Source organism: Chionomys nivalis, chromosome 2 (assembly GCF_950005125.1).
Source record: "Chionomys nivalis chromosome 2, mChiNiv1.1, whole genome shotgun sequence".
NCBI lineage: Eukaryota > Metazoa > Chordata > Mammalia > Rodentia > Cricetidae > Chionomys > Chionomys nivalis.
Window position 1 is genome coordinate 72900212 of NC_080087.1, and position 26081 is coordinate 72926292.

Consider the following 26081-nt stretch of genomic DNA (forward strand, 5'->3'; position numbering starts at 1 on the left):
CCCAGATGTCTCTCCAATCATCTTCCCTGAAGGCTCAGGATCTCCCACAGATGTCTCAAATGTTTGACTTTTTAATCAGCTTAACCCCTCAGGCTGCTCCCTGGAGTCCTCATGGAGATGCTTAAAAGTTCATGAACCCATCCTGCTGACTTTAGGCTCACACAAGGGTCCTCACTGATGCTCATAACACAGTATGGACCCATCACGCAGACCATAGGCTCTATCTCATTATCTTTTCTAGCCATGGACCTCAGTGGTCCTGCCAACACCTGCCTCACTTCTTTTCAAGGGCACCACCTGGCTCACTCCACCTATTATCACGACCCTTCTGGTTAACAGAGAAAGGTTGAGGATGAAATGAAATCTCTATCATTTAACACAAAGCTAGGATTTCCAAGAACTTCTGGGTACTATAAATTTACTTCAGAGCCAACATGCCAAATCGCTATAGCAATATGCTTTATACCAAATTCACTTTCTCCCTATGTAAGAGCATTGCTTTCATTCCCCTGGCCAGGTTCTGTTCATCTCTAAATCAGAACCTCAGAGCCACCAAGTCAGAAAAACAGAAACTTGAGTTTCAGTGGTCTCTCCTTTCACCCTTCATTCTCCAATACCACGGCTTCCAAATCTCTATGACTTCAATTAATATTCTCACGACATGGTCTCATGGAAGGCAGACAGACCTCAGACTCACCGTAAAACTGAGGGTAGCCCTAAACTTCTGATCTTCCGGTGTCCACCTCATAAATGCTGGGAATACAAACTTGAGGGTTTGATACAATGTTGAAGAAGGAACCCCAGACTTTATGCCTGCCAGGATAGAATCAGCTAAGTGACATTCTTAGCCATAATTAACTTAAAATATATAATAACTAAAGACTGATGACTCCTTTTGGAAGAATTATTTTCTTTCAAACAACTTAGAGTTGGAAACATAGAAGTTCAATTTTACCTACATTTATTTTGAGGCAGGGTATCACTTTGTAGTCCTAACTGACCTGAAATGCTTATGTAGACCAGGCTGGCTCCAACTCAGAGATCTGCCTCCCACTACCTCTACCTCTCAGGAACTGAGACTAAAGGTATGTACCACCGTGACCAGCCTTCTACACTTCCATGTGGGGTGCGGACACGCATGTGCTACAGTGCTCATGTGAGGGTCAGGGAACGATTTGTGGGAGTCTCATCTCTCCTGCCACCTGGGTACCAGAGATGGAACTCAGGTCGTCAGGCTTTGTAGCAAACACCTTTATTAACTGAGCCATCAAACCAGCCTGAGGCAAACCTAGTCATTTAAAGGGAAGAAATGCGGGTACAATCTCTCTAAATCCCCTTGCTTTTCTTCAGAGTTCCTCCTGGCCACAGTACAGGGAAAGAGGTTACCAGTTCTGGAGCCCCCACTTCTGGCCACTCCCCTAAATAAACAAGAGATCCCCTGAGAAACAATACAGCGATGGTGGAATTAATCGAATGGACTTACATAGAATAGACCTCGAGCAGATCAAAGTCGATACTGAACCAGGGCCAAAGGAACTCCGGTTCAGTAGCCGCCAGGAAAGCGCCGAGTGGAGCAAACAGGCAGTAAAGACAATTCACTGGTGGAAATGATTCCTTTCCCGGTCTGGAAAGAGTCCTGGGGGCTGGTACTTATCAAAGGCCACCATCAAAACTAGGAAGACGCCAAGCTAGCTTTTTATTGGCAGTAGACTCTCTCCATTTCGTTGGCTGCTATGGCTCTATCATTGGCTGCAGGCTTGGTAAAATGTTTTGCCTGTGCTCTTAGGCCCGGTGTAAAACGATCACCATCAGGCTGCCAACGGGAATTCCCAAGATGCTGCTACTAATGTGATTTCCATTACTACAGTATCACACCATGTCCTTAATGTAATCTTAGGGCCTCTCTGAACAACCTTCTGCTCCTGATGAGCAAGAGTGGTCATGGCTTCTGTTCTGCTTTAATCTGAATAGCTGGCTTCTTTTATTTTGTGATTTGTGGGTCTGATTTTTCGCAGCGGTGTCTTAGTACGGTGTGTGAGGAAACGGACGATGTTTCGGGAATGACTGGCTACATTTATGAAGTGCAGACACTCTCACTGTTGGGTGTCTCTCAGCACCCTGAGTTCCTCTTGCAACTCTGGCATCTGACAGAAGCTGATAACATGAGTGAGGTCCTTCTCATCAGGGTGCCACCCTATCTGCCTGGCCTGAGTTAGCGGTAACGTCACTTCCCTGTCTTTCCAAGCACTTGAAGGCATCAGAGCAGAGGCTACAGCTGAACTCTCTCTCTACATTGCCCCACAGCAGGGATCCTCACCTTCTAATGCTGAGGCCTTAATACGGTTCCTCATGTTACGGTGACCCCCGAACCATAGAATTATTTTTATTGCTACTTCATAACTGTAATTTTGCTACAGTTATGAAATACAAGGTAAATATCTGTGGTTTCCAAGGTCTCAGGACTCTGTAAAGGGTCGTTGGGCTCTCAGGATCCACAGATTGAGCACCACTATCCGTCAGCAAACCTGGACCCTGTTAAAAGGTCCTGTGTGGGGCAGAAGGGACTCAGTTGTACCTGGTGAAGTGGAGCCTGGAGCCTCCTGACCCATTTCCCCCCAAGGTCTCCTTCGCCATCCAACACCTTAGTCCTGTCTTGAAACTCTGACCTGACTCGCCCACCTTGGCTTTCCTCGTGATCCTTATCTGTGTCACAGGTAACACATCAGAGAGACTGTGTCTGATGTCTTTTTAAAATTGTATTATGTTTATTTATTGGAAGAAATGCAGATGCCAGGGTAGATTGTGCAGGTCAGAGGACAACATGGGGGAGCCAGTTGTCTCCTTGTTAGGTGCCAGGGATTGAACTCAGGTTGTCATCTTGGTGGCAAAAGCCTTCACCTACCGAGCTATCTCACTGGCCTCTCTCTCTCTCTCTCTCTCTCTCTCTCTCTCTCTCTCTCTCTCTCTCTCTCTCTCTCCCCATCTCTATATCCATTTATCTATCCATCCATCTGTTATCTATCTATCTATCTATCGATCGATCAATCGATCGATCGATCGATCGATCTATCATCTCTCTCTCTCTCCCCATCTCTATATCCATCTATCTATCCATCCATCTGTTATCTATCTACCTATCTATCTATCTATCTATCTATCTATCTATCATCTATCTATCTCCTTTCTTTCTTTCTTTCTTTCGTTCGTTCTTTCTTTCTTTCTCTCTCTCTTTCTTTCTTTCTTTCTTTCTTCCTTTTTTCTTTCTTTCTTTCTTTCTTCCCTTTCCTTTCTTCTTCCGTCTTTCTCTTCCTTCCTGTGTCCTTCCCTCTGTCCCCTTATATCTTGAGGTGAGATGGTTCAGTGGGTAGAGCATCCCCTGGGCAAAACTAACAGTCTGAGTTCAGTCCCCAGAAATGTCATGAAGATGGACAGAGAGAACCAAGTCCTAAGCTGTCCTCTGATTCCCACATATGTGACACGGATAGGCACACACATCCACAAAACAGTAGATTAATAAGTAAAAAATAACTAGTTAATGAATCAAAGTGTCTGATAGGTGCTGGGGATCCTGAAGAGATTAAAGGTGGTACATTGCTTGGGTCCTATTCTTAGTGATCCCTGTGGCCACATGCAATAGCTGAACTTCCTCCTGTGGAAAATGGATATTCTAATAAATATGGTGGTGTTGGTGATGAGGACGGAGATGGAGAAGATGAGGATGAAGATGTCAGTGATGGAAATGACAATGGTTGTTGTGATGGGGTCAGTTAGTCCGTGTGTTTTTTCTTCTAAATATGATGATTCAACTTGACTGTACATCTGTATATACATGAATGTATAAATAAATGTACATAAAGTATATACATAATATATGAATAAACATGCAGAATATATTATTTGGTACAGTAAAAGACAAAATAAATTAAGATATATTTAAATTGAGCATATTTATATTAAATATATTTACATATAATATAATTATATACAATTTAGAAATATATAAAATCATACATGAGCTTGACTCTACATGTGTGGTATGTATATATAAATACAAATTAAGGACAGCAGTGCGGTGAGTTTGTGACCAGCGGCAGCGGAAGCAGCCCTGGACAGGGAACTCTGAAGTTCCTCATCCCCCTCCCTATACTCCCTGGGCTCCCTGCAGGGGCTCTATACCCCGCATACTGCCTCTCTCTTCTTGTCCCACCCAGCTTGCATCCAGAACCCTTCTTCCTTCTGTCCCCTTTCCTCTTTGGGCACATAACACCATCCAGCTCAGTCTGTCTGGCGCTGGGGGCAAATCCTCAGGGCAAGTAGGCAGGCGAGACCTCCTTTGTCTCACTGGCCCGCCTGCACCAACCAAGGTAGGCGCTTTGTTTACGAACTACCCAACCTGCACGGAGATCTGATCTCGGCACCAGGAGAGACAGCAGTGCAGCAGTGCGGTGAGTTTGTGACCAGCGGTGGCGGAAGCAGCCCTGGACAGGGAACTCTGAAGTTCCTCATCCCCCTCCCTATACTCCCTGGGCTCCCTGCAGGGGCTCTATACCCCGCATACTGCCTCTCTCTTCTTGTCCCACCCAGCTTGCATCCAGAACCCTTCTTCCTTCTGCCCCCTTTCCTCTTTGGGCACATAACACCATCCTGCTCAGTCTGTCTGGCGCTGGGGGCAAATCCTCAGGGCAAGTAGGCAGGCGAGACTTCCTTTGTTTCGCTGGCCTGCCTGCAACAAGCAAGGAGAGACATCACTAGAACACCAGGAGAGCTAGCACTGCAGAGAGCCATCACTGGGAAGGTACATCAGTAGGCAAGGAGACCTGATCCGGTAAAAGAAGATCCAGAGGGGAGCATTCGGAGAAAGAGATGGGCAGGCGCCAATGCAAGAATTCACCTAACAATCTGAGAAACTATATGAAACCACCAGAACCCAGCGACCTCCCAACAGGTGGACATGAACACCTTAATCATGAAGAAGTAGATAAAATTGACTTTATGAAAGTGATTGACACCCTTAAACAACATGTAAAAAATGCCCTTATAGAAATGGATGAGAAGTATAACAGAAAGTTTGAAGAATTGAGTAAATCAGTGAATGATACCCTAGGAAACCAAGGAAAAACAATCAAACAGATAATGGAAACAGTTCAAGACTTAAAAACTGAAATGGAGGCAAAGAAGAAAACACAAACAGAAGGCCAGCTGGACAGGGAAAATCTAGGTAAACGAATAGAGACTACAGAAGCAAGCATAACCAACAGAATACAAGAGATAGAAGAAAGAATCTCAGATTCTGAAGATACCATAGAGAAAATAAACACACTGATCAAAGAAAACAGCAAGGCCAACAAATTCTCATCACAAAACATTCAGGAAATATGGGACACAATAAAAAGACCAAACCTAAGAATAATAGGAATAGAAGAAGGAGAAGAAGCGCAGCTCAACGGTCCAGAAAATATATTTAATAAAATTATAGAAGAAAACTTTCCCAACCTAAAGAAAGATATACCTATGAAGGTTCAAGAAGCATACAGAACACCGAATAGGCTGGATCAAAAAAAAACATCCTCTCGCCATATAATAATCAAAACACAAAGCATACAGAATAAAGAAAGAATACTAAGAGCAGCAAAGGAAAAAGGCCAAGTTACTTATAAAGGTAAACCTATCAGACTTACACCTGACTTCTCTATGGAAACCATGAAAGCCAGAAGGTCCTGGATAGATGTACTGCAGAAACTAAGAGACCATGGATGCAAGCCCAGACTACTATACCCAGCCAAGCTTTCGTTCACTATAAATGGAGAAAACAAAATTTTCCAGGATAAAAACAAATTTAAACAATACGTAGCCACAAATCCAGCCTTACAGAAAGTAATAGAAGGAAAATCACTAACCAAGGAGTCCAACAATGACCACAATATCTCAGACAACTAGAGACCCTTCACCAGCGCAACACAAAGAAGGGGAACACACAAAATTTACAACTTAAAAAATGACCGGAGTTAACAACCACTGGTCATTAATATCACTTAATGTCAATGGACTCAACTCTCCTATAAAAAGGCACAGACTAAGAGATTGGATACGAAAACAGGATCCAACATTCTGCTGTTTACAAGAAACACACCTCAACCACAAAGACAGGCACCTACTCAGAGTAAAGGGTTGGGATAAGGCTTATCAAGTAAATGGACCTAAGAAACAAGCAGGGGTGGCCATACTAATTTCTAACAAAGTTGACTTCAAACTTAAATCAATCAGGAGAGATGGAGAGGGACATTTTCTACTCATAACAGGAACAATTCATCAGGATGAAGTCTCAATCCTGAATATCTATGCCCCTAATATAAAAGCACCCACGTACGTAAAAGAAACATTGTTAAAACTCAAGGCAGCCATCAAACCGCACACATTAATAGTAGGAGACTTTAATACTCCTCTCTCACCAATGGACAGGTCAAGTAGACAGAAACCTAACAGAGAAATAAGAGAATTAATGGAGGTAATGAATCAAATGGACTTAACAGACATCTATAGAATATTCCACCCAAATAGGAAAGAATATACCTTCTTCTCTGCAGCTCATGGAACCTTCTCAAAAATCGACCACATACTCGGTAACAAAGCAAACATCCACAGTTACAAAAAAATATTAATAACCACCTGTATCTTATCAGATCACCATGGATTAAAGCTAGAATTCAGCAACAATGCTACCCCCAGAAAGCCTACAATCTCATGGAAACTGAATAGTCAACTACTGAACCATACCTGGATTAAGGAAGAAATAAAGAAAGAAATTAAACTCTTCCTTGAAGACAATGAAAATAAAGAAACAACATACTCAAACCTATGGGACACTATGAAAGCAGTTCTGAGAGGAAAGTTCATAGCACTAACTGCCCACTTAAAGAAAACAGAGAAAGCACACATTGGAGACTTAACAGCCCACCTGAAAGCTCTAGAAAAAAAAGAAGCAGACTCACCTAGAAGGGGTAGAAGACTGGAAATAATCAAACTGAGGGCTGAAATCAACAAAATAGAAACACAGAAAACAATTGAAAGAATCAATGAATCAAAAAGCTGGTTCCTGGAGAAAATCAACAAGATTGATAAACCCCTATCCAAACTAATCAAACGGCAGAGAGAGAATTTGCAAATTAATAAGATCAGAAATGAAAAGGGAGACATAACCACAGACACAGAGGAAATTCAGAGAATCATTAGATCTTACTACAAAAGCCTGTATGCCACAAAACTGGAAAATGTAAAAGAAATGGACGCTTTTTTAGATAAATACCATTTACCAAAGTTAAACCAGGACCAGGTGAACAACCTAAATAGACCTGTTAGTCGTGAAGAATTAGAAGCTGTTATCAAAAACCTCCCTTCCAAAAAAAGTCCAGGACCAGATGGTTTCAATGCGGAATTCTACCAGAACTTCCAAGAAGACCTAATACCTATTCTCCTTAATGTATTTCACAATATAGAAACAGAAGAGTCATTGCCAAATTCCTTTTATGAAGCTACAGTAACTCTGATACCAAAACCACACAAAGACCCAACCAAGAAAGAGAATTACAGGCCAATCTCACTCATGAACATCGACGCAAAAATCCTCAACAAAATTCTGGCAAACCGAATCCAAGAACACATTAGAAAAATTATCCATTATGATCAAGTAGGCTTCATACCAGAGATGCAGGGCTGGTTTAACATACGCAAATCTATCAATGTAATCCATCATATAAATAAACTGAAAGAAAAAAACCATATGATCGTTTCATTAGATGCTGAAAAAGCATTTGACAAAATTCAACATCCCTTTATGATAAAAGTCTTGGAGAGATTAGGGATACAAGGGTCATACCTAAATATAATTAAAGCTATTTACAGCAAGCCGACAGCTAATATCAAATTAAATGGAGAGAAACTTAAAGCCATCCCACTAAAATCAGGAACACGCCAAGGCTGTCCACTCTCTCCATACCTCTTCAATATAGTTCTCGAAGTTTTAGCAATAGCAATAAGACAACATAAGGGGATAAAGGGGATTAAAATTGGAAAGGAAGAAGTTAAACTTGCATTATTTGCAGATGATATGATAGTGTACATGAGCGACCCCAAAAACTCCTCCAAAGAACTCCTACAGCTGATAAACGCCTTTAGTAATGTGGCAGGATACAAGATCAACTCCAAAAAATCAGTCGCCCTCTTATACACAAAGGATCTGGAAGCAGAGAGAGAAATAAGAGAATCATCACCTTTCACGATAGCCACAAACAGCATAAAATATCTTGGGGTAACTCTAACCAAGGAAGTGAAAGATCTATTTGACAAAAACTTTAAGGCATTGAAGAAAGAAATTGAAGAGGATATCAGAAAATGGAAGGATCTCCCTTGCTCTTGGATTGGGAGAATCAACATAGTAAAAATGGCAATTCTACCAAGGGCAATTTATAGATTCAATGCAATCCCCATTAAAATCCCATCAAAATTCTTCACAGATCTTGAAAGGACAATAATCAACTTTATATGGAGAAACAAAAAACCCAGGATAGCCAAAACAATCTTATACAATAAAGGAACTTCTGGAGGCATTACCTTCCCTGACTTCAAACTCTATTACAGAGCTACAGTAATGAAAACAGCGTGGTACTGGCATAAAAACAGAGAAGTCGACCAATGGAATCGTATAGAAGACCCGGATTTTAACCCACAAACCTATGAACAACTGATTTTCGATAAAGGAGCTAAAAGTATACAATGGAAGAAAGAAAGCATCTTCAACAAATGATGCTGGCACAATTGGATGTCAACCTGTAGAAGAATGAAAATAGACCCATATCTATCACCATGCACAAAACTCAAGTCCAAATGGATCAAAGACCTCAATATCAATCTGAACACACTGAACCTGATAGAAGAGAAAATGGGAAGTACCCTACAACATATGGGCACTGGAGATCGCTTCCTATGTATAACCCCAGCAGCACAGACATTAAGGGCAACATTGAATAAATGGGACCTCCTGAAACTGAGAAGCTTCTGTAAAGCAAAGGACACTGTCATTAAGACAAAAAGGCAGCCTACTGACTGGGAGAAGATCTTCACCAACCCCGCAACAGACAAAGGTCTGATCTCCAAAATATATAAAGAACTCAAGAAACTAGACTTTAAAAGGATAATTAACCCAATTAAAAAATGGGGCACTGAACTGAACAGAGAATTCTCAACAGAAGAAGTTAAAATGGCCAAAAGATACTTAAGGTCATGCTCAACCTCCTTAGCGATCAGAGAAATGCAAATCAAAACAACTTTGAGATATCATCTTACACCTGTCAGAATGGCTAAAATCAAAAACACCAAGGATAGCCTTTGCTGGAGAGGTTGTGGAGAAAGGGGTACCCTCATCCATTGCTGGTGGGACTGCAAACTTGTGCAACCACTTTGGAAATCAGTGTGGTGGTTTCTCAGAAAAATTGGGATCAACCTACCCCTGGACCCAGCAATACCACTCTTGGGAATATACCCAAGAGATGCCCTATCATATGACAAAAGCATTTGTCCAACTATGTTCATAGCAGCATTATTTGTAATAGCCAGAACCTGGAAGCAACCTAGATGCCCTTCAATGGAAGAATGGATGAAGAAAGTGTGGAATATATACACATTAGAGTACTACTCTGCGGTAAAAAACAATGACTTCTCGAATTTTGCATGCAAATGGATGGAAATAGAAAATACGATCCTTAGTGAGGTAACCCAGACCCAAAAAGAAGAACATGGGATGTACTCACTCATAATTGGTTTCTAGCCATGGATAGGGGCCACTGAGTCTATAATTTGTGATCCTAAAGAAGCTAAACAAGAGGGTAAACCCAAGGAAAAACATATAGATATCCTCCCAGCTATGGGAAATAGACATGACTGATGGGCAAAAAATTGGAATCTTGGGGGTGGGGTGGGATGGGGATGAGGGGTGATGGGGAGAGAAAAGTGTGAAGGAGAGGATGAGGGGAACTGGGGGAATCGGGGTGATTGGGGATAAAGGAAGGTTGGATAGGGGAGCAGGGAAACTCATACCTTAGGTAAGGGAGCCACCTAAGGGGTGGCAAGAGACTTGAACTTGGAATGGCTACCAGATGCCCAGGGCAATGTCCCCAGTTAGTTCATTGGGGCACCTGAGGATAGGGAACCTGAAATGAACCTATCCTATAATCATACTGATGAATATCTTGCATATCGCCATAGAACCTTCATCTAGCGATGGATGGAGATAGAGCCAGAGACCCACACTGGAGCACCGGACTGAGCTCCCAAGGTTGTAATGAGGAGCAGAAGGAGAGAGAACATGAACAAGGAAGTCAGGACCATGAGGGGTGCACCTAACCACTGAGACAGTGGGGCCGATCTATTGGGAGCTCACCAAGGTCAGCTGGACTGCTACTGAAAAAACATGGGATAAAACCGGACTCTCGGAATGTGGCGGACAATGAGAGCTGACGAGAGGCCAAGGAGAATGGCACAGGAACTTTCAACTGGCGATAGATCGAGAGAGAGACAGAGACCCAAATTGGAGCAATGGTCTGAGCTCTTAAGGTCCAAATGAGGAGCAGAAGGAGGGAGAACATGACCAAGGAAATCAGGACCACGAGGCGTGCACCCACCCACTGTGACAGTGGAACTGATCTATTGGGAGCTCTCCAAGGCCAGCTGGACTGGGACTGAATAAGCATGGGTTGAAACTGGACTCTCTGAACATGGCGGACAATGAAGGCTGATGAGAAGCCAAGGACAATGGCACTAGGTTTCGATCCTAATACATGAACTGGCTTTGTGGGAGCTTAGCCTGTTTTGATGCTCACCTTCCTGGGCCTGGATGGAAGTGGGAGGACCTTGGTCTTCCTGTAGGGCAGGGAATTTGGACTGCTCTTCAGTATCGAGAGGGAGGGGGAATGGACTGGGGGGAGGAGAAGAGGAGTGGGGATGGGGGAGGGGAGTGGGGGGAGGGGGCAATGTGTGGGAGGAGGGGAGGGGAATGGGAAACGGGGAGCAGTTGGAAATTTTAATTTAAAAAGAATAAAAAAAACAGTTTTTCACATCCTGTTTAAGGCCCTCTATTATTTTCATAATGTTACATTTAAAGTTGATTTCTTCTACTTCTTCTGGAATAGGGTGTTCAAGTCTTCTTGTTGTGTGATTCCTGGACTCTGGTGATGTCATGTTGCCTTTCGGGTTGTTGGAGGAATTCTTGCATTGGCACCTGCCCAGCTCTTCCTTCAAATGCAGTCAGGAGAGTCTTGGCATCTTGGTTCAATCTTGACTTAAAAAATGAAATGGAGGTAATGAAGAAAACACAAACCGAGGGAAGGCTGGATATGGAAAATATGGGTAAACAAACAGGAACTACAGAGACAAGTATAACCAACAGAATACAAGAGATAGAAGAAAGAATCTCAGATGCTGAAGATACTATAGAGGAAATAAACTCATTGATTAAAGAACACAACAAAACCAAAAAATTCTTAACACAAAACACAGGAAATCTGGGACACCATGAAAAAACCAAACATAAGAATAATAAGGGTAGAAGAAGGAGAAGAATTACAGCTCAAAGGCCTAGAAAATATATTCAATAAAATTATAGGAGAAAACTTTCCCCACCTAAAGAAGGATGTTCCCATGAAGGTACAAGAAGCACACAGAACACCAAATAGACTGGATCAAAAAATAACATCCCCTCGTCATATAATAATCAAAACACAAAACATACAGAATAAAGAAAAAATATTAAGAGCTGCAAAGGAAAAAGATCAAGTAATATATAAAGGGAAACCTATCAGAATTACACCTGACTTTTCAATGGAAACTATGAAAGCCAGAAGGTCTTGGGTAGATGTTTTGCTGACACTAAGAGACCATGGATGCAAGCCCAGACTACTAAACCCAGTCAACTACTGAACTAGCCCTGGGTCAAGGAAGAAATAAAGAAAGAAATTAAAGTCTTCCTTGAATTTAATGAAAATAAAGACACAACACTTAAACCTATGGGACACTATGAAAGCAGTGCTAAGAGGAAAGTTCATAGCACTAAGTGCCCAGTAGATGCAGTAGAATCAAAACTCAGTGCCATTGTCCTTGGCTTCTCAGTCAGCCCTCATTGTCAGCCACATTCAGAGAGTCCAGTTTGATCACATGCTTCATCAGACCCATTCCAGTTGGCCTTGGTGAGCTCCCATTAGATCAGTCCTATTGTCTCAGTGGGTGGACACACCCCTCACATTCCTGACTTTCTCCATCCTTCTGCTCCTCATTTGGACCTTGGGAGTTCAGTCCAGTGCTCCATTGTGGGTCTCTGTCTCTATCTCCATCCATTGCCGGATGAAAGTTCTGTGGTGATATGCAAGATATTCATCAGTGTGGCTATAGGACAAGGCCAGTACAGGCACCCTCTCCTCTGCTGCCCATGGAACTAGTTGATGAAATCCCCTTGGCCACCTGGGAACCCCTCTACAGCCAAGACTCTAGCCAACCCTAAAATGGCTCCCTTGTTTAGGATAACTTCTTCCCTGCTCCCATATCCACCCTTCCTCCATCTCAATTATCCCATTCCCCCAAGCTATCCCCAATTCTCCCCTTCTCCCTTCTCTCTCCCCATCTCCCCTCCCCCCAACCCATCCCCACCCCCAGCTCCAACTTTTGCCCGGCGATCTTGTCTACTTCCAATATCCAGGAGGATAAATATATGCTTTTCTTTGGGTTCACCTTCTTATTTAGCTTCTCTAGGATCATGAACTATAGGCTCAATGTCATTTGTTTATGGCTAGACCACTAATGAGAGAGTACATACCATATTCATCTTTGTGGGTCTGGGTTATCTCACTCAGAATAGTGTTTTCTATTTCCATCCATTTGCATGCAAGTTCAAGATATCATTGTTTTTTACCGCTGAGTAGAACTCTAATATATGTGACACATCTTCTTTATCCATTCTTCCATTGAGGGGCACCTAGGTTGTTTTCAGGTTCCGGCTATTACAAATAGTGCTCTCTCTGATACAGCTCATCTCGTGATTCAAGTCATTTGTTTATTTTAATGACCCTAGACGTTCAACTGTTCTGCCCACAGGCTTATGGGCCCTGGGTCATGCACTATGGTGTGGGGAGACTGCCAGCAGTTATTTCATGGTCCGTTCATACACCCGCCATCTTCAACTTGTGTTGGGACATCTCTTCTCCCTTGCCTGTCCATGCTGGAAATTTAAGCTGGTTGGCCACGTGCAGGTTTTCTGCTGGTAACAACAATAACCATGAGTTCATATTTCTATCAGTCAGGTCATTGCCAACATCCAGTATTTCTCAGCGTTTTCCCCATACTCTACTGCTACATAATTTTAACCCTTTCTTTATTAGTGTCCCTGCAGCCTTGAGACTAGGAGTACCTTGGAGAAAAAGGACTGTTAGCAGGGAAGCTCTCACAGTCATTTAGCCAGGAGTTACTGATCTCTATTAACCACTACCAACTGAAATAAAAAGGTCTTTTGATAAATGCTGAGATCAGTGTGAATCCATGAACATGATATTTAGAAGTCAGCTTGACAACAGGGTGAATTATCAAAGCAGCATCAAAAAGTTATCTCCTTGGAATTAAGATTTCTTTATCAGTGGCTTTTACAGTGACATTTACAGTGCTAGACATGCTTCTCTCTTGTGGATTGACTATCTTATGCAATCTAAAGAGTGCTAGGTTACTCCTATATTGTCCCAGTGGTTACGTCTTGCCTGGTTGTTCAGAATTATAGCAATTGGGGTCAAACACTTGATGAGACAATCCATAAGGACTTCTTTGAACAAATTTCCAGACCTGCTAGGATAGCACCTAGTACAGAGTGAAGTCAGACATCTGTGACATGGTTCCTGGCCTCCTTCACAAATCCACACTTCTTGGAGCCTCGCAGGGACTCTCATTGATTCTGCCGAAGGCCAGAAGTCTGTGACCCATTTTCCTATGGGTCCTGTTGCAATCTGTGGCCGTCTGTGGGTTGTCACATGACTGACAGATGAACCTTCACTCTAGTATTCCCTGTCAAGTTTACCAAGATCGGAGGCCATGTGCGTTCATAGCACCCATCAATCTGTTGGCCTTTACTATGAAGTCAAGGTCTGTGTACTCCCTAGCCAAATGGAATTTCCTCAGCTGTCACAATTCGAATCCATAGAAATCCAAAGGGGGGGGGGATTTCTTTAAAGGTGAAAACAGAACTACTGTATTATTTGAAAGCTGACAGCCCAAGTTATAGCCTCAGATTTACATGGCACAAGGAGAGACTTGACCTCCTCAAGTTGTCCTCGGACCTTCACATGTATATGATGGCACATGTGCACATGTGTACATACACACACTCACTGTAATACAAAAATTCAAAAGCATGTGTTTAAGGGTCTCAAGACTGCAACAAGGCACCATCACCTAGGATCCTAATTAAAGAAAGTAGCTAACTGAGCTAATGAATTCGGAGAATTTCAGTCTGTGATGGTAGAACAAAGGCATGATGGCAGGGACAGGTGAGAGCTCACATGTTGATACCCAAGAAGTGGGAAGAAAGTGAACTTGAGATGGTGAGAGGCATTTAGACTTTAACCTTGGCAACAGTGATGTACTGTGGCCAAAAAAATCCACACAGCTTAGTCCTTTCCAAGCAGCAACAACCTGGAAAGCTAGTATTAAAATGGCAGAGACTATATGGGACATCTTAGTCAAACAGTAACAGCATGAGAGTGAGATGCTGAGAGTCTATGGAGAAGTTGTGCAGGCAGAGAGAGTGGCTGATGACAGAGGAGGAATTAAGCTCTAGGAGACAATCCCCAGAGGATGCAAGATGGTGGATGTCAGGCATGCACAGTCTTCAGGATCCTCCAAGAAATAAACTGGGAGCCACTAGGTGACAGATCTCAGAATATGCATTTTATTATATATAGGATTACATACATCACATATATAATTATATGTAATATGTGACACATTTTATATATATATGTATACACACACACACACATATATATATATATATATAAATTTTCAGTAGCCAAATATAATTGGTAAGTCTCCAAAACAGAATGAGATGTCTACAGCATGTCCCGAGAAGTGGCATAGTTTGGCAAACTCTGCCATTCAAAATTGTGAGAGGTTGTGCAAAAGAGACAATGATTTGCCTTAAAAGAAAAATAGTTGGACTTTGGTTACAGTTTCCTCTTGGGTGTTAAAGCTACACCAGGGCTAAAATTAAACTTTAACTTCTTTAAGATCAAGACTACTTGGAGATATTTTTCTCAGGGCTCAATTGGTCTTCCAGGAACCTCTTGCTCTTTAAACCTTTCTTCTACAAGCTGATCCATCTGTGTGGGAATAAGACAAAGGCCTTGCTAGATCATGGCTTTGCTTGGGATCATGGAGGGAAAAGCTCCTCTACCTTGAATGTCATCTTTGTAGAATGGACATAGGTTAGAGTCTACCTAGTAGGGACTTCACGACCTCCCTGAGCTAAGGGGCAGGCGGCTTAACAGCGCTGCAGGATATTTTATGAGATGCTCCATGCTTCTTTAGGAGTTAGTTGACCTTGGAGGACCACCCCTTTTAACCTTTCTGCCCACAGTAGTCTAGGCTTGCCAGTATCCTTACTGAGAAGCCAGGACAGCACTTTTATCTGTCTGGCATTTTTAAAATTATTGCTAATTGATGTTTGAGTGAATATTTGTCTTTGTACCACATGCATGCCTGGTACCCTGAGTGGCCCAAAGGGCATTAAATCTATGGAACCGGAACCACAGAGGGCTGTGAACCATCACATAGGTCCTCTGAACTGAACCTTGGTCCTCTGTAAGAGAAACAACACTCTTAACTGCACAGCCGAGTCTCCAGGCAATTCTGTTCACTCGGGTAATATTTACACAGAGCTTGGACAAACGCTAATACTTCTGAATATACACTGACTGGACTAAAATTTTATTCCTTTAAGACAGGACTTGAAAAACTTACCACAGCAGATCAATACTTTTAGAGAACTCCAATGCCTTCAGTGTATTGAACTGTGATCTTTCAGAGTTAAAATCACGGATGCTATATCGACACCTCACCTTTCGTATTCAGCTAATGCCTCACGCAGATCTTCCTAGCTTGAGGCTTGTCAGCTTTCTTCCTGATGCTGGGAAACACCCCGCCATCTTAATCTTTACACACAAATCCTTCTCTGCTAAAAATATTTTCATTCTTACACCTTTTTATCATTATCTTTTTCCTATGTCCTATTTCCTTTCCATTTCCCATCCTCCCTTACATGATGAAATGTGATAAAATTAGCTAGTTAATTTAAAAAGAAAGCTCAATCCTAACAGCATGCATAGCATAAAGACATAAATTAATGTTACTAGACTACATAATGTGAATTGCAAAGCTATGGATGTTCCCCAGCAGACCTCAATGTAGACAAAAGTCAGCTAGCAATGTTTGCTGCCTTGGACCATCTGGGAAATGTTCCCACATAGGCGTGCTTGTGGTTTCCACTGAATGTAAACAGCAGGTGGAGAGAAGCAGCAGAAACACAGGAAAACACCATCAGGCTGAAATTCACAACATCCACCAGAAAAAAGGAAAGCCCTGATAACGCCATCTTAAGTTAAGGGCTGAGAAGTTTTAGTCACATGGTCCCCTTGGTCCTCCAGATGGATGAGCAGCCCATGAACTGTTTCTATTACAGACATCATTATATCTTGAGGTAAACAATAGCCCCCTATTCTGGAGACAGTATTCCCCTCTGCTGTCCTGAAGGGCACGTGTGTTTTCATTTGGCCTGTTTTGCTGTTCATATTACTGCTTGTCACAGAGTCAGGTGCCATCCTACTCAGGGAAGGGGATTTTCGAGGACATGTCGAAAACACTGTGCTTATGTGTGAAGTGTGAGGGGGAAACACTATCTTCAGAGCGGATTCTCAGTGGGCTCATATGAAACACAACTGTCTACTCAAAAGGTTTTAGAGCCTTTATAAGATTGCAGACTGTAAATGATGACTTTTTCTAGAGGATTGGATTCTAGAAAGAACTCATGGAGTTCGGCATGCTGGACAGAAGACACCATGTTGGGTCCAGGATGACAGGCTGGACACAAATCACATAAGAATCACTAAAATTTCTCATGATTCACCTAAATAAGATTACAGAGAGAGAGAGAGAGAGAGAGAGAGAGAGAGAGAGACTGAAAGACTCCTACAGCAGTGTATGGCATATTTGGGTGATTTAGATTTATCTTATCATTCTTAAATATCCAATGTAGGGGTCCACAGTTAGTCTGAGTAGAATATGATTTCTGTGGTTCACCATAAACTCCCAAAATACACACCAATAATTGAAAAATATAATATTAAAAGTTACAAACTATGCCAAAATCAGATGATAGAACAGACTATCAAGAGAAAGAGAGGGCAAGCAGGGGAAGTTGAAGTTCTGTAGATTTAATAGGAACCTAGGGCCTAAGCTTTGATTTTCAGTGAGGAAACATTAAGACTCGTGTGATGAAATCCAGAAAAGAAGCTTCTCCATCTTTATTAATATTTGTACCCACAGCAAAATTTCCTTAGAAAAATTAAAGATTGCTTCTACCATTGTATAATTCTTTCCCTATTCAACAGACCAGCATTTCAGACAAATACATGTGAAACAAAGATGCATAAGAGTGGGAGGACTTATTATTTATTGTTCAGGTACCTTATTTATGTGTCTAGGACAAGCAGACATCTCTGTTTTCCGCTGTAGAATCTATGTCCGTCAATTGACAACAATATGCTTATATTAGCATATTGCTATCAGCTCACATTTGCATAAACTCTTCATATGACAAGCTAGTTATGTTTGCACAGTTCCACTGGTAAAAGAAAGAATATCAAGTACATGGATATACTCTTGAGGAATATGTGATCCTTGAAGACACCAAGAATACACGTTGGCTATATAAGTGTAAAGTTGTGTGATAACTGGCTTTTTCCTCTCTCTCTCTCTCTCTCTCTCTCTCTCCCTCCCTCCCTCCCTCCCTTTCTCCCTCCCTTCCTCCCTCCCCCCTCTCTCCCTTTCTTCCTTTATTTGTTTCTCTTTCTTTATGGAGCGTTGGTTAGAGAGTTATGGGACTGGGTCTCTGTGACAGAGGTTGTCCAGTTTCTCACTGTATAGCACTGAGATATACCATGGATTACATGCAATTCTCCTGGCTTAAATTCCCAGCCCAGCACTGGACTACCTGTAGTGATCACAATGCCCCATTCATAAAAAAAAAAAAAAAAAAAAAAAAAAAAAAAAAAAAAGATTTTTTCAAGCCACTTTTTTACTATAGAGTGTTTATGACTGTTGGTAAAGTTGTGTCTCTTTGGCCTTTTGACTCTGGTTTTCAGCAGCTGAAGATCACAGGACAAGGATCCTAGGATCCCTACAGAGCAACAGTAAGGGACAAATAATGGGGAAATTCAAAGACAAAACTTGTTTGACGTGCCTCAACCAGAGACGAGAATCCACAAAAGAAACAAGAAAGAAAATGCAAATACAGTCTAAAACATAAAAGCTCACGAAGGTGCTCACCAGCATCAGGATAGTGTGGGCAGCTCTGGTCTCGGCGTGGCCTCTGTGGTCCTGATTGCGGGTGTGAATATGCCGCAGTCTCTGGCGGTGTCTGTGCAGGAGAAGCACCATGGAGACACTGGTCCAGACCATGATGCTGATGAACACAGCATCATGGGCATACCAAATAGAGATCATATCTATGTCAAAACCAGATGTGGAACAGAGCCACTTGCTTTTACTGTCTGTGTTGTTGCCTGTGCTCTGTGGACCATGGACTCTGGTTGAAATGTAGATATTACTCAAGACACCAATGAACCAACAACTGTAACAAGAATAACTCAGGGCATTAGGGGCCCTTCCTTGGAGCATCACCCTAACCCAGTTACCAGGAACAAGAGTGACAAACTGATAGGTGCTCAGGATGCCGGTGGAGCACATGTTTGTGCTTCGAGCCACCAGGCAAACGAAGAACTCAGTTTTACATTTGAGATCAGTTGGAGGCGTCCTTGGAACAAAAATAGCCATATCATTTGTAAAACCAGTGGCGAGGAGAATGAAGACGTTGGCCACAGCCAAGTTGGTGAGAATGACCTGTGTGGGCTTCAGGCGGCGGACAGTGAAGATAGAGGAAAAATTATGGACAAAGAGAAGGATGTTGGCCACACACCCAATCCCAACCAGGCAAAGCAAAAGGATCTGAAGAGCCACTTCCTCTGTCGTTTTCAGGGCTTTATTCTGAAATGCCATGGAGAGGGTTCAAGGGAAGACTGGAGTAATGACCAGCAGCAACTGAGCGGTCCTCAAAGCTCTTCTTAGTTGTCTGAGCTTTCCAGTTGGAGTCTTTTCCTCCTTTCGAGGAGGGAGACGCTGCTGTATCACACACTCTACAAGAGCCTTGCCTGAACAACACTGGATTGACATTAACTCCGAATACTATTTTGTACTTTGTAGCTTGAGGCTTCTCATCCTGCCTGTTCCCTCAGTCACTTTTAAAATAACTACTCAGAGGTTTAATATTAATTATATTTGTTTGACTAAGGCTTATTTCTGGATAGCTCTTACACTGAAATTAACCACTTTTGTTAGTGTATATTTATTACGAGGCTCGTGGCTTGTTACCTCACATCTTGCTTTTCCAGCAGCTACTTGCATCTCTGACTCTGCCTTCTTTCTCCCTGTAGCAGTTTGGATTTCCCGCCTAGCTATATTCTGTCCTGCCATAGGCCAAAGCAGCTTCTTTAATAATCAATGGTAACACACACAAACACACACACACACACACATTCACAGCCTACAGAGGGGCATCTCACTTGAGTACTTGATAGATTTTCTCTTGCCTCATGATGGGAGTGCATGTGAGATAAAGCTCTGTCTCCATTGTTCAACAGCATGACACGTATTTTGACACAGCATGGGCCTTGTGTAAGGACTCACGGCCAGGGAGAGACTGAAACGCACAGCAGCATGCTCAGACTCACTGGCTTCCCGCTCATCCTAGCAGTGTGTTAAGAAATGCAAATTTTGGGATGTAGAGATGACTTCTCCAGAGGACGTGGCTCCTCACAAACATCTATCACATCAGTTCCCCAAATCTCATGCCCTCTATGGATTGTGTGACGCTGTCCTAATGCGGGGCCAGACTTACATGGAGTTGAAACATGTATGTGAACAAAATAAAATAAATACATCGTCAAAAATACAGGAGTGCAAATTTATTATTTATAAAATCCTGTAGCTGAAACAAGCACCAAAAATAGAGCATTAACTTTAAAAATCATACATGTCATCAAAGTGAATAGAATATTACAAAATATCACTAGTGTTCTGATCTCACAGATGAATCTCAATTAACACATATAGTGTATTTGTGGAGAAAACATCCCCACAGAACAAAGAATTTTATTTATTCATATATATCTCTATCTTAACTATTTTACTAAGAAATCCATTGCTGGAGGTGCAGCTGAGTGAGTCATTCCCAGCTTCTCCCAGCCACATCCAAAAGCATTCATACCCTCACAGTTAAATCATTTCCATACACAGGGTATTGCGAAGCTCAGTTTTCAAAACCTCGTGTTTAGTGCACAGCTGACTTCACATTCTGTTTTCCATAGGGACAACCCGCTTCCACCCATCAGCTAAAACTCTGTTATCCCACATAAAGATGTCACACGAAATGTCCATTTCAGCTGGGTGCTAATCTGTGTAAGGAATATTTCCTTGGAATAAAGACATCATTTTCATAATGAGGTAAACAATAGAGGCAGGAAATACTAACCTCATGGCTAATGCTGGCTTTAGTATTAGCAGTAGGGAGAGGAGAACTGGAAGTGGAAATCTAAAGTGGCAAGAACAGCACCTTCCCAGTGACGGCGAGGATGCAGATGCTCTCAGGGATGAAGGCCAGCTCCTGAACAGTTACTGCAGACACAATGCTGTCCTCCTCCCCCTTCGCAGACCTGCCATGTGAGTCTTTTCCTGAGTCAGGTGCAAGTGAATGCTTACCTGCCTGTGTTTTCCATGAATGTACAGGTTACAGAATGAGCCCAGGATACCAGAGCCTAAAAATGACAGTGTATCTGGACACAATCTCCCAAAGGGTCCATTTACTGTGTCATCTGGGGTGTCAGTAACTGTGTCTTCATGGGGACTTTGGGATACCTCTAATAAAGGAAAAAACATTTATCCCCAGAGCAAATCTCCATTTTCCTTTCTTCTGGTTGTCAATGATGATGTCTATGAGTTTGTTAGATGTTAATTACTAGCTGAGCAGAAAGTAGAAGAAGTTTTCAGTGCTTCCTCTGGGAGAATCTAAATTTTCGATTGGTCTTAGAGGCAAGTGCCTTGGTCTTATAGATCAAGGCATTTGCTGGATATATTTCCAAGAAGTACACTGCATAGCATTTTTGTTCTTCAATAAATTTATTTACTTTTTACTTATCTATTTATTTATTTTTTATTTGACATCTAGGCCACAGTTTCCCCTCCCTCCTCTCTCCCAGTCCCTCTAACCTCTCCCTTTTGTTCTCCCTGCCCCAAATCCACTCCTCCTCCATTTCTGTTCAGGAAAGAGCAGGTCTCCAGTAAGTATCAACAAAACATGGCCTATCAAGTTTCAGAAAGACTAAACACCTCCCCGTGTATTAAGGCTGGCCAAGGTGACCCAATATGAGGAGTGAGTAGGGGTACCAAACACCAGTAAAGAGTCAGAGACAGGTCCTGTTCCCACTGTGAACGAGTCCCACAGGAGGACCAAGCTACACAACTGTAACATATGTGTGAAGTACCCAAGTCAGTTCCCATGCAGGCTCCTGGGTGGTCAGTTCAATCTCTGTGAGCCCCTGTGAGCTCTTGTTAGTTGATTCTGTGAGTTTTCTTGTGGTGTCCTCAACCCTTCTAAAGTTTCCTACAATTCTCTCTCCCCTTCTTCTGCAGTATTTCCTGAACTCTGCCTAATGTTCATCTGTGAATCTGCATCTGTTTCCATCAGTTGCTGGATGAAGCCTGCCTGATGACAATTGTGTTAGGCACCATCTGGTCACAGGAGACAGCCAGTTCAGGCTACATGACTGCTATTGCTAGAGTCTTAGATGGTGTACTCTTTGTAGAATCCTTGGAGTTTCCCTTGCACCATGTTTATACCTGAAAATTATGGTGATAGAAAGTTGTTCAGAAAGACCTTGCTATGTGATCTGGAATCTGGTATTTCCCCTGTGTGAACCACAGCATTGTAGTTTGACTGATGTGGCAACTTGAAGCCATTGCTTCCTCCTGAGGCCTTGAGTTATTCAATTATCCACTTCTCTGCAGGTAGAACAAAATTTCATTGCTGAGACACTCTTGGAGCCTTACCAGAGGTCTGGTTAGAGAATGTTGTGTGGAAAGAAGCCATTCTGCAATTATAGGCAGTGATATGGTTGAGCAGTGGTGCAGACATACAGAGAACCATCCACACTCACTGCTGCTCTATTCACCATTCCTAGGACCTGGAAACAGCCTAGATGGCCATCAAGCAAAGAATGTCTAACAAAGGGATGAGTGTATGCCATCCTAGGGCTGACGGGCAGGGAACTGAGCAAAGGGCCCCTCCAGTTCCTGCTGCAGGGGCTTCTCTTTTCCACATGACCCTGCCCTCCCCCCAAGTTTGCCCTTTTGTCTGTGGGGTCCTTGGCCCAGGAACAGTTCCTGCTCCTGCACTGAGGAGATCCACCCAGAGAGTCAGTCACAGCAAAGATTGGATCAAGAAGCCAAGACTCTCCTGGCTGCATTTGAAGGAAGAGGTGGGCAGGCACAATGCAAGAATTCTTCCAACAACCTGAAAGGCAACATGACAACACCAGATTCCAGGGATCATGCAAAAAAGACTTGAACACCCTATTCCAGAAGAAGTAGAAAAAAATCAACTTTAAATGTAACATTATGAAAATAATAGAGGACCTTAAACAGGATGTGAAAAACTGCTTTAAAGAAACGGAGAAGACAAACAAAAAGGTAGAAGAAATGAATAAATCTCTCAAAGATATCCAAGAAAACCAAGAAAAAGCAATCAAACAGGTAGTGGAAAAAGTTCAAGACTTGAAAAATGAAATGGAGGTAATGAAGAAAACTGAGGGGAGGCTGGATATGGAAAATATGGGTAAACAAACAGGAACTGCAGAGACAAGTATAACCAACAGAATACAAGAGATAGAAGAAAGAATCTCAGATGCTGAAGATACTGTAGAAGAAATAAACTCATTGAATAAAAAAAATAATAAATCCAAAAAATTCTTAACACAAAACATCCAAAAAATCTGGGGCACCATGAAAAGACCAAACCTAAGAAAAATAGTGGTAGAAGAAAGAGAAGAATTACACTCAAAGGTCCAGAAAATATATTCAACAAAATTATAGAAGAAAACTTTCCCAACCTAAAGAAGGTATTCTTATGAAGGTACAAGAAGCATACAGAACACCATATAGACTGGCTCAAATAAAACATCCCCTCACCATATAATAATCAAAACACAAAACATACAGAATAAAGAATGAATATTAAGAGCTGCAAGGGGAAAAGGTCAAGTAACATATAAAGGGAAACCTATCAGAATTACATCTGACTTCTCAATGGAAACCATGAAAGCCAGAAGGTCTTGGGTAGATGTGCTGCTGACACTAAGAGACCATTGATGCAAGCCCAGACTACTATACCCAGAAAAGCTTGCATTCACCATTGATGGAGAAAACAAGATATCCCAGGACAAAAACAGATTTAAACAATATATAGCCACAAACCCATCCTTACAGGAAATACTAGAAAAAAACCATAAACAAAGGAAGCCAACAACACCCAGAATAACACAAGCATCTGACAACCCTCCACAGGCACAACTCAAAGAAATGAAACACACAAACACTACCACCAGAAAAAATGACCGGAGTTAACAACCACTTGTCATTAATATCACTTAATATCAATGAACTCAATTCACCTATAAAAAGGCGCAGGTTAAGAGAATGTATCCAAAAACAGGATCCAACATTCTGCTGTTTACAAGAAACACACCTCAACCTCAAAGACAGACACTACTTCAGAGTAAAGGGTCGGGAAAAGGTTTCCAACCAAATAGACCAAAGAAACAAGCAGGTGTGGCTATACTAATATCTAACAAAATTGATTTCAAACTAAAATCAATCAGAAGAGATGGAAAAGGACACTTTATACTCATAACAGGAACAATCCATCAGGAGGAAGTCTCAATCCCAAATATCTATGCCCCTAATATAAAAGTACCCACATATGTAAAAGAAAAATTACTAGAACTCAAAGCATAGATCAAACCCCACACTCTAATAGTAGGAGATTTCAACACTCCTCTCTCACCAATGGACAGATCAATCAGACAGAAACTTAACAGAGAAATAAGAGAACTAACAGATGTAATGAACCAAATGGACTTAACAGACATCTATAGAACATTCCACCCAAACAGAAAAGAATATACCTTCTTCTCAGCATCTCATGGAACCTTCTTGAAAATTGATCACATACTCGGTAACAAAGCAAACATCCACAGATACTAAGAAATTGTAGTAACCACCTATTTACTATCGGATCACCATGGAATAAAGTTAGAATTCAACAACAATTCTAACCCCCAGAAAGCCTATAAACTCTTGGAAACTGAACACTCAACTACTGAAAGACCCCTGGGTCAAGGAAGAAATAAAGAAAAAAATTAAAGTCTTCCTTAAATTCAATGAAAATAAAGACACAACATACCCAACCCTATGGGACACTATGAAGGCAGTGCTAAGAGGAAAGTTCATAGCACTAAGTGTCCACATAAAGAAAATGGAGAACACATACATTAGAGGATTAACAGCACAGCTGAAAGCTCTAGAAAAAAAAAAGAAGCAGATTCACCCAGGAGGAGTAGAAGACTGGAAATAATCAGACTGAGGGCTGAAATCAACAAAATAGAAACACAGAAAACAATCCAAAGAATCAATGAAACAAAAAGCTGGTCCTTGGAGAAAATCAACCAGATCGACAAACCCCTATACAAACTAATCAAACAGCAGAGAAAGAACACACAAATTAACAAGATCAGAAATGAAAAGGGGAACATAACCACAGACACAGAGGAAATTCAGAGAATCATTAGATCTTACTACAAAAGCCTGTATGCCACAAAATTGGAAATTGTGGAAGAAAAAGACATTTTTTTAGATAAGTACCATTTAAATAGACCTGTAAGTCGTGAGAAATTAGAAGCCGTCATCAAAAACCTCCCAACCAAAAAAAGTCCAGGACCAGATGGTTTCAATGCAGAATTCTACAAGAACTTCCAAGAAGAGCTGACACCTATACTCCTTAATGTGTTTCACAAAATAGAAACAGAAGAGTCATTGTCAAACTCCTTTTATGAAGCTACAGTGACCCTGATACCAAAACCACACACAGGCTCAACCAAGAAAGAGAATTACAGACTAATCTTGTTCATGAACATTGACACAAAGATTCTCAAGAAAATACTGGCAAATCGAATCCAAGAACACATCCAAAAAATTATCCATTATGATCAAGCAGGCTTCCTCCTAGAAATGCAGGGCTGGTTCAATACAAAAATCTATCAATGTAATCCATCATATAAATAAACTGAAAGAAAAAAACCATATGATCATTTCATTAGATGCTGAAAAAGCATTTGACAAAATTCAACACCCCTTTTTTTTATTCTTTTTTAATTAAAATTTCCACCTGCTCCCCGTTTCCCATTTCCCTCCCCTCCTCCCAAATATTGCCCCCTCCTCCCACTCCCCTCCCCCTATCCCCACTCCTCTTCTCCTCCCCCCACACCATTCCCCCTCCCTCTGGATACTGAAGAGCAGTCCAAATTCTCTGCCCTGCGGGAAGACGAAGGTCTTCTATCTACGTCCAGGAAGGTGAGCGTCTAAACAGGCTAAGCTCCCACAAAGCCAGTTCATGTATT

General features: G+C 41.8%; 1 pseudogene; it reads right to left on the minus strand.

Moving 5' to 3' along the window:
- Window positions 1–18436: 18436 nt before the first annotated feature.
- LOC130869592 (vomeronasal type-1 receptor 4-like) lies at window positions 18437–19383 on the minus strand (annotated as a pseudogene).
- Between the last annotated feature and the right edge of the window lie 6698 nt (window positions 19384–26081).